General features: G+C 46.9%; 1 pseudogene across 1 annotated transcript; it reads left to right on the top strand.

Annotated features, from left to right (window-relative positions):
* Positions 1 to 3,637: 3,637 nt before the first annotated feature.
* LOC308489959 (olfactory receptor 10A7-like) lies at positions 3,638 to 8,263 on the top strand (annotated as a pseudogene). Its single transcript has 2 exons — positions 3,638 to 3,648; positions 7,241 to 8,263. The product of its transcript is annotated as an olfactory receptor 10A7-like (transcript).
* The last annotated feature ends 263 nt before the right edge of the window (positions 8,264 to 8,526 follow it).

Genomic DNA, 8,526 nt, shown 5'->3' with positions numbered 1-8,526 from the left:
CAGTATATATTTCAGTTCTGGATTTTTTTTGAGTGGTTACCCTTAAGATTATGTAAAAGAAAGTTTGATATTTAGAGTATTCCATTTTCTTCAGCACGCTTACTCTCTCCTTTCCCATATTCCAGTTCAGGCCTTTACTCTCCCCCTTTTTATGTTTCGGTTGCACAAATTGTCCCTGTTGATGGTGGTTGAATTGCCTCCTTTAGTATTTCTTGTAGTGCAGGTCGTGTATTAGAAAATTCCCTCAGCTTCTGTATGTCTGGAAAGGTCTTTATTCCTCCTTCATATCTAAAGAATATCTTTGCTGGATATATTATTCTTGGCTCATGATTTCTCTCTCTTAATAGTTTGAATATTTGGTTCCACTCCCTCCTGGCTTGTAGAGTTTCTGCTGAAAAATCTGATGATAATCTAATGGGCTTTCCTTTGTAGGTTACCGTCTTCTTTTCCCTGTCTGCCTTGAGGATTCTTTCTTTAGTGTTAATTTTAGACAGCTGCAATACAATGTGCCTTGGAGAAGGCCTGTTGTGATTGAGGTAATTAGGTGTTCTATTTGCTTCTTGGATTTGAGGATCCAGTTCTGTCCACAAGTTTGGGAAGTTCTCATCGACGATTTGTTTGAATATATTCTCTGTTCCCTTCCCTCTTTCTTCTCCTTCTGGTATGCCCATTATTCTTATATTGCTCTTTCTGATAGAGTCAGAAAGTTCTTGTAGAGTTCTTTCATTTCTTTTAAATTAAGTCTCTTTTTTCTTCCATCTGTGTAATTTTCAGGTTTCTATCTTTGATGCCACTGATTCTTTCCTCCATCTGGTCAACTCTACTACCTAAGCTGGTTATTTCATTCTTAATTTCTTCTATTTAGTTCTTAATCTCCAGAAATTCTATTTGGTTCTTTTTTAAAATTTCAATCTCTTTTATAAAATGCTCATGTTGTTCTTTGATTGCGTTTCTGAGTTCATTAAATTGCCTTTCTGTGTTTTCTTGCATCTCACTGAGTTTTTCAGAACTGCAATCTTGAATTCTCTGTCATTTAAGTCACATATTTCCATATTTTTAAGTTCCTTTTCTGGAGGCTTTTCACTTTCTTTCTGAGCTGTCTTGTTGCCTTGGTTATTCATGCCAATTAGTGATTATTATTTCTCTTCCTAGACATTACAGGAGTGGCTTCTGCAACAGGTTGATAGGAAGAGGTCTTTCTTTGTTTTCCAATACTTGTTGGTAGAATGTTTTATTTTCTCTCCGACTGCAGCCTTTTTTTTTCTCTCTGACACAGTAGTGCTATGTTTTCTCTGCACTATTCCAGCTTCTCACACAATGGGGGGATTCCCTGGGAGATGGGCCTCTCCTCTGTTAACAGTTCACCTGGGTCATCGGGCGCCCCATCCCTGTGGGGGTGTGGAGAGCTTTTGAAGTTCCAAAGCTCTTTCTGCACCAGATTCTGAGCCCGAATGTTTCAGCAGCTCTGTTTACTCCTGCAGGGATCCACCCAGATAGGTGGGGCCAGGGGCGGGGTGAGTTGTGAGAGGTGGCCCAGAGCAATGGCAGCCACCACCACCACAGCTGGCTCCGTCTCTGCAGCTCCCTCCCCCTCCCGCCGGAACTATTTGGGCTGTGAATCTGTGTCTGTGGTCCACAGTTCTCAGAACAGCAAATATTCTGTTCTTTTGATCTGACACTGCTACTGTTCCGCTTTTAGCACCCGGCAGGTGGGGGCAGGGTGAGTTCTGGGAGGGTAGGAAGGGGTCGGCCAGTCTCAGTGCCTAAGTCTTCCGTTCTCTGCTCAGCAGTGAGGGCTTAAACCACCGTTTTCAGCCTTCTTCCCTCAGTCTTTTCTCCAAGGTCTCTGCCATGAGCGTTGGGTTCAGCGGTTTTGTATGCTGCCCCCTCAGCCCTGTGGGCCGTAAGCGGAGCCTTAGCAGTCCGAGTTCTTCCCTCTCCCGCAGCTGCGGTAGTTCCGGGAGGCAGTGAGCTCGGAGCACTGAGCTAGGTCTGCGTCCTGCGCCCCCGCGGCTCGGTCTCCACACTCTCCCTTCCCTCCTCCCCTGCTCATGCGATTCTCCCACCTTTAGGTGAATTTAGTAGTCGGCCTCTTCGTCTTGCCTGTCTGCTATGCAGGGAGTCCTTTGTGGAGTTTTTGTTGTTCGATTAGTTGTAAATTCCAGGGGAGCTGTACAGAGGCTCACCTCACGCCACCATTTTGATGATGTCGCTCTCTTTCTATTTTATATATACCTGTTTTATTTCATATATACTTAACTTTTTTATTTTATTAATTTGTGTTAAAATACTCATTGGATGAAATTTACCATCTTAACCATTTTTAAGTGTACAGTTCAGTAGTTTAGGTACATTCACATTGTTGTGCAACCAATCACCACCATACATCTCCAGAACTTTTCCATATTCCCAAACTGGAACTCTATCCCCCTTAAACACTAACTCCCCATTTCTCCCTTCCCCAGTCCCTGGTACCCACCCTTCTACTTACTTTCTGTCTCTATGAGTTTGACTACTCTAAGGACCTCATAGAAGTGGATCAAATATTTTTATAACAAATTTGTTTGTTTGTTTACAAACACTGTCTACAGTTTTTGCAGAAGCAAAACAACATGCTCACAGACAAAATGAAAAATGTCCCAAGGATATATGATGACCAATGTCTTTTCTCTGTCTGACCCCTAGTGAAACTCTCCAAAGGCAACCACTGTTAGCAGAATATTATGTGTCTTTCCAGAAACACTCATTGCATATATAAATATATACAGAGGGTGCCAAAAAAATGTATACACATTTCAAGAAAGGAAAAAAAGCATATTATAATTGTAATACTCAATATATGCCGATAACAAGAGATCAATATAAGCCATGTGTACACATTTTTTTCTCATCCCCAGTATGTGTATATATATACACTGGGGATGCCCATACATCACACACACACACACACACACACACACACACATATATATATATGTATATATATATATATATATATATATATATATATATATATATATATATATAATGGCAGTGGAGGTTTGGAGCGGAAACAAAAGTGTCCCAAGGTCACACAGCTAGGAATGGGCATCTGGGATTATTTGTTTTTTAAATAGTTGATGATAATAACAATTTCTGAGCTCCTACTAGGTGCCAACCCTTGTCCTGTTGATTAGTTTAGGTTAACTCTTTTAATTACCATCATGAGGAAAGTATCATATTGTCCCCATTTTACATGAGATAAAGCTGAGTAGGATACTAATAGTATAGGAACACATTTTCCCTGAAAAACCTTAAAATTTTATGATCAAACTAACATCTCGTTTAGCTACAACCCACATGTGTCCTCTGCCACTACCCAGGGTGTGTTCTACGAAGCTAAGTTTCCAGTGGGTGCTGGGTGCTGTTCCAAGTCTGCGACACGCAACCTCATTGGATTCTCATGACCCTGTGAACTGGGTCTTTAACAAAAACATTTTTTCCCTCCAGTTTATTCACTAAGGAATGAAAGTTCAGAGAGGAAATGCCCTTGCCCACGATCACATGGTCAGAAAGGGTGGAGCCCAGATTTGAACCCAGCTCTATCTGAGCTCTGCTCATGACCCCAGTTCACAGGGAGTGGAGGGCATAATTCGTAATGGTCACTGGGTAAGTGCAAATGACTTCATCTACCAGGACTGAGGAAGGCAAGGGGTGGGGGTGGGGTGTTCTGTGTGGGTTTGGGGGAAATAAGGCAGGTGTACAGGAGGCCAACTCATGTGTTGTTTCTTTGTGTGTGTGTGTGTGTGTGTGTGTGTGTGTGTGTGTTTAAAATAAATTATGTATTGTCTACTGTGGGTAGAGGCTGCATAGGATCAAGCTTATCCCAGAGCTGGCTGGACACTCTGGGTTCAGACCCATGTTTTTCCATTGACGTGGGTAAACTCACTTAACTTCCCTGACCTTGTTTCCTCCTATAAAAAACAAGAATGATGATAATAGTACTTCATATGGTAATGAGCGCCCAGTTAGAACACCAATTCTTATGCCCTCCCCTTATTACAGAGGAGAAAATTGAAATTGGGAGGCGTTAAATCAACATCATCTTTCTGAGTAAGCTCATCCAATTCACGACCTTGAAAAGTTTCTCTATGTTGACATTTATCCCCATCCTGAACTCTCATCTGAACCCAAGACCTGGAAATCCAGCTGTTTCCACTACAACCCAACTGAGTGTCCCATAGAGCTCTCATAATTGTGTCCCAGGCTGAACACTCATTCTCCTTAGCCCAACCCCAAACTTGACCATCTGTGACTCTTTCCATCTCAGTAAAGGATATTATCCTGTTGCTCTGCACAAACGTCTCAGCCGCCCTTTATTCCCCCTGACCCTCCATTCCTCATATCCACTCCATCATCAACATCTATTGACTCGACCTCCAAAGTTGATCCTGAAAGTGGCATGTCTCATCATCTAGGCATCTACCTCTAAGTCCCAGCCACTGTCACCAGCACCAGGACTGCTGCAACTGCCTCCTGATTGCACTCCCTGGTTCACTCCTGACCCCTGACAGTCTGTTCTCTGGAGAGAAGCCCAGTTAACTAGCACATTTCTGGGACCAGAATAGGTGTTCAGTAAATATCAGTTGAATAAATAAGACTAGGGAGAAATTTTCAGAAGAGTGGAGGCAGATATGGGTCTTTGGAGAGTTGATGGGAACCCTTGTTGGTTCCGGTATCAGAAGACAAATCTAAAATGTGTCCATCAGCAGACTACAGAGTCTGCTGTCTGGAATGTGGAAGGCATGCTCTGTGCTAGGCACCCAATTATTTTCCACAATGAATTAAGTCATATTGCTCTGGTAGGGAGTAGGTTGGGGCTGGTGAGAGCAGAAGCAGAGGGGCCAGGTGTGAGCCCATGACAGCTTTTATGTGAAGAATGATCATGGCCTGGACCAGGGTGGTTGGCATGGAGACACTACGATGTAGGACCATCGTTAGGTGTACACAGTGGTTTTTTCACGGCATCCCCAACTTCAAGAAGGGGGAGTATCAACCTAGTTGATGGAAATGCAAGAGCATGAATCTCTAGGCTACTGTTTAACAGCTGTGTGACTCTGGGAAAGTCATTCAATTGTAGAGTACCAGTTTCCTCTTGACATTGAGCCAGACACTTACATTCTCTGGGCTTAATTTTCTTCATCCAGTCCTGAGACACAGGTTGTTTGTTTGTTTGTTTGTTTGTTTGTTTGTTTGACAATGTAACCCACTTATAGATGAGAAAGTGAGGTTCGGAGGAAAGTAAGCACCCTGCTGACACTGCAGAGTTAGTAAATGGCAGACTCAGAGTTTCAACACCTCGTCCTTGACTCCAGCCTCATTACAGTGCTTGGGGAAACTATGAAAAGAATGTATTTGGACCGGCCCGGTGGCTCAGGCGGTTAGAGCTTTATGCTCCTAACTCCAAAGGCTGCCGGTTCGATTCCCACATGGGCCAGTGGGTTCTCAACCACAAGGTTGCCAGTTCAACTCCTTGAGTCCCACAAGGGATGGTGGGCAGCGTCCCCTGCAACTAAGATTGAACATGGCACCTTGAGCTGAGCTGCCTCTGAGCTCCCAGGTGGCTCCGTTGGTTGGAGCGCGTCCGCTCAACCACAAGGTTGCCGGTTCGACTCCCGCAAGGGATGGTGGGCTGCGCCCCCTGCAACTAGCAATGGCAACTGGACCTGGAGCTGAGCTGCGCCCTCCACAACTAAGACTGAAAGGACAACAACTTGACTTGGAAAACAGGCCTGGAAGTACACACTGTTTCCCAATAAAGTCCTGTTCCCCTTCCCCAATAAAATCTTTTTTTAAAAAAAGAATGTATTTAAGTGGAGAGGAGCAATGAGAATTCAGAGCCTCTCTTTAGTTATTCAACAAACACTTTTGTGCTTTACGCTGATCTTCATCCTAGGGAATGTGACATAGTCACATGTGACAAGATAGATGCTTGGCCATTGAATAAATATTTAGTCAGCACCTACTACAGGCCAAGCATTGTGTTAGGTGCCTGGGATAAAATCGTGGGCAAGATAGAGGTTAACGCTTGCAGTAAGTGTTGATGGAGCATCTCATTGAGCTAGACATGAGACCGGGGGTAAGGGTGCCATTCTAGGAAAACCTCTTTGTCCCCCTTCTGAGGAAGCCATCTCTCTGTTCTCCCAAGCATCATGAGAGTAGGGAACAGCTCTGATTTTCCTGTTCACCCCCAAACCCCAGCTCAGTGCCCGTGACAGTGCCCTGTGCAGTGAATACACTGTGGCTGACATAAAAGCATGAATGCGGGGGCTGTGCCTCCAGGAGGCTTGAATGCCATGACAGCATATTTAAGTTTCTTCCTGCAGGTAATAGGAGCATAGAAATGACATGGTGTGGGTTTTGAATTCATTTAATGAACACTGATGCCCATCACATGTTCACTCACACTTACTGAGCCCCTGTAGGTGCCAGCGCCAGTGCTAAGAACTTGTGTGTATTCTCTCATTTTTTTGTCACAAAAACTCCTGTGAGAGAGAAGTTACAGTACCATGTAATGGAGAATAAAAGGTGCAGCGTACTACATGGAAAGGTGTATATTCCCATGGTGTTCACAGTCTCTGAGGGAAATAGACTTTATTGAGCACAAACTGAATTCAACTTAATTCCAAATGTAGATAGTGGAAGGGGTGGCTGCACACGTTATTTCTGGCCCTCAGGGGAGGGGAATCTGCAAAGGGGGTATTTGAATGAAGACCTGGCGGAGGAGAAAGGCCAACATCACCAACAGTGAGGGGGATGGGATTGTACAAGTGCAAAGGGCCTGAGGTGAGAAGGACATGGCAGGTACCACGGATAATGAGGAGGTCTTTCACGCTGGACTTAGTGAGGGAAAAGATTGAAAGAAGATGGGACCAGAGAGGTAGTCAAGAACCAGTCCACCCAGGACCTGTAAAAGGGAAACAGTGATACAAACGGTGGAAAGCATTTCCAAGGGAGAGAATGGCCAGTGCAAAGGCCCCGAGGCAGGACAAGCCATTGTGGACATACTCAGTGGAGATGAACTCAGAGAGGTGGATGGGGCCCGGCCGGCCAGGGTCCCATGGGCCTTGGCGAGGCCATTGGCTCTCATTCCAGGTTCACTGGCGGGGGCATTCAAGGAGGCCCTGCCTGCACTGGGGGGACAGGGCGAAGCAGGCGCAATTCTCCACCTGGTGCTTCTCCTTTCCTCTTTCCTCCCCAGGCTCCTCTCCCCACTGGGCACGGTCGCCTGCTCCCGGGTCCATGCCACTGGCCTGGGCCCCCCGGGCGCCCCTGCAGCCCCACCCTGGGCCAAGCAGAGCTGGGAGCTTGAGTTCGTGCTGCTGGGCTTCACGCACGTGCCCGCGCTGCGCCCTGCTCGCTGCGCTCTTCCTGGCCGCCTTCCTGCTCACGCTGCCGGGCAACGCGCTCATGGCGCTGCTCACGGCGCTGGACCCCGCCCTGAGCGCGCAGGTGTACTTCTTCCTGCGCCAGCTGGCCCTGGTGGAGCTCTGCTTCTCGCTGGACATCGTGCGCGGCTGCTGGTGACCCTGATGTGGCCTGGGCGGGCGTGTCGCCCGCGGGCTGTGCCCTGCAGCTGCTCCTGGTGCTGTCCTGCGTCACGTCCGAGTGCTTCCTCCTGACCGCAGTGGCCTGGGACCGCTACGTGGCCATCTGCTGGCCCCGCACTATGGCGCCATCGTGAGCCCACGGCTCTGCCACGTGCTGGCCGCCACGTGCTGGCTGGCCGGGGTCCCCATGTCGCTGGTCTTCACCATCTGGCTGTTCCGCTTTCCTTCTGTGGGCCCCTTGGCATCGCCACTTCTGTGACATCGCACCTCTGCTGAGTGTGTGCAGACACCCGAGTCTTCGAGGCCAGTGTGTTGTCGGCCACAGGGCTGGTCATCATGGTCCTTTTCTGTCTGATAGCCACGTCCTCCATTGGGGTCTTGGCCACTGTCCTGCAGATGCCATCGGCCACTGGGCGCCACAAGGCCCTGTCCACATGTGCCTCCCACCTGATGGTGGTGGTTCTGTTTAATGGAACAACAGGGGTCATCCACTTGCGACCCAAAGCCAGCTACTCCCCAGAGAGCAAGCAGGTGGTGTCCCTCTCCTACACCCTGTGACCCCCATGCTCAACCCGCTCATCTACAGCCTTCGGAACAAGGAGGTGAAGGCCGCCCTGGCATGTGTGTTTCTTCGAAGAAGAGGGACCCATAGTCCATGGCTTACATTTCCCTGATACTTAGTGAGGTTGAGCACCTTTTGGTACACCTGTTGGCCATTGGTATGTCTTTTTGGAAAAACATCTATTCAGTTACAATTTTCATTGCATCTGTTTGATAACTTGGTTAATGTCTGCCGGTCCCTGCTAAGCTGTAAGGTGGCCATATCTAATTCTACTCATTATTTTATCCTCAGCACCTGGCACTGTCTGGCACATAGTAGTCACTCAATAGATGTGTTCCAAATAATGAATGTCAACTATAATTTTATATACATATA

Source organism: Rhinolophus hipposideros, assembly GCF_964194185.1.
Source record: "Rhinolophus hipposideros genome assembly, chromosome: 21".
In the NCBI taxonomy this organism is placed as follows: Eukaryota; Metazoa; Chordata; class Mammalia; order Chiroptera; family Rhinolophidae; genus Rhinolophus; species Rhinolophus hipposideros.
The sequence above is the reverse complement of the archived record's forward strand: the minus strand, read 5'-3'. Positions and strand labels throughout refer to the sequence as shown.